The 1,063-nt window shown below is 35.9% G+C and overlaps 2 protein-coding genes across 5 annotated transcripts in view; both read right to left on the bottom strand.

The window, feature by feature from the left end:
• The window catches only part of nup107 (nucleoporin 107), a 24,231-nt gene that overhangs the window by 7,574 nt on the left and 15,594 nt on the right, over positions 1-1,063 (bottom strand). The gene's annotated exons all lie outside the window — the stretch shown is intronic.
• Positions 1-1,063, bottom strand: part of mdm2 (MDM2 proto-oncogene) — a 12,404-nt gene that overhangs the window by 9,406 nt on the left and 1,935 nt on the right. For 3 of the 4 annotated variants that reach the window (XM_014032884.1, XM_014032887.1, XM_014032886.1), the window contains exon 2: positions 358-392. The gene's annotated coding sequence lies outside the window, so the exon portion shown is untranslated. Of the gene's footprint in view, positions 1-357; positions 613-1,063 lie in introns of those variants that run through there. The other variant, XM_014032885.1, reaches the window with a different exon arrangement.

Below are 1,063 nucleotides of genomic sequence, written 5' to 3'. Positions count from 1 at the left end.
GATTTATTCTCCAAGCTTTTAAATTTATTAGATCTACTTCTCATTCACATTTTTTATTTTTTAATATTGGCTTTAGTCTTTTTATTTTTACACACTTTCTTCTTGTGTTTTGTTTATTTCTAAGCTGCTGCGATGATGCAAATAAAGTATTTTTACTTCCTGTTTCTTACAGGAACAAAGTTTTTAGCTTCAAGCTGTTTAAAGTTGTTTTTAACTAAATGTTAAACACTTTTCTAAACTTCAGAAAAACGTTTAGTTCTGCTTGAAAAACGACACAATAAAGATTTAAACAAGTCAATAACGTCAGTTACTTTCTAACGAATCAGCTCTAAAAGTTGTCAGGATTTAAATTCTTACCTTTATTTACAAGCCGGTGGTCTCAGCAGCCCATCCTGTGCAACAGAAGCAGACAAAGTGCGTTCAGAGAGGAAGCCGGCAGAACTGCAGCTCTTATATTCTCCTCAGACATGTCAGGACTAGACCGGGACCCAGCCCACAGACCTGGACCTATCAGAACCAGCAGGGCTGAGTCATCAGCAACAGCTGCTACAGKCTGGAAACAGCTGATTGCATCTTTCTGTCTGCAGACATGCCAGGACTAGTCCAGACTTCAGCCCTGACTCAACAAGGTTAACATGGTAACCAGAGGTACACTAACCAGTTAACTAACCACACATGATGATAAACCATCCATCAGATCAGGCTCTCAGATTGAAATAACTTTGGTTTCACATTGGAGAACATTTGAATCCAACCAAAACCATCTGGATTTACTGAAAAACAACTAAACATTAACTTGTTTTTAACAAGAATCAGTAACTAAAATTAAATCTACATTATTAAAATATTCAAGTCTGAACATGTCTGCTTTTTGTTTATTGTAGAAAACAAAGAGCAGAAGCAGAACATTGTGAGCTGAACACATCGGGTCAGACCTGGCACAATTAKTACCCAGTTTATTCACCATTACTGCTGAATTTACCATCCTTTATTAACTATTAACAGAGGTTTATTTACATCTAAATCACCCACTTCATTTACTTAAAACAAATTAAATTAAACC

Source organism: Austrofundulus limnaeus, unplaced genomic scaffold, assembly GCF_001266775.1.
Source record: "Austrofundulus limnaeus strain Quisiro unplaced genomic scaffold, Austrofundulus_limnaeus-1.0 Scaffold1566, whole genome shotgun sequence".
Lineage (NCBI taxonomy): Eukaryota > Metazoa > Chordata > Actinopteri > Cyprinodontiformes > Rivulidae > Austrofundulus > Austrofundulus limnaeus.
This window is presented reverse-complemented; position numbering and strand designations above follow the sequence as displayed.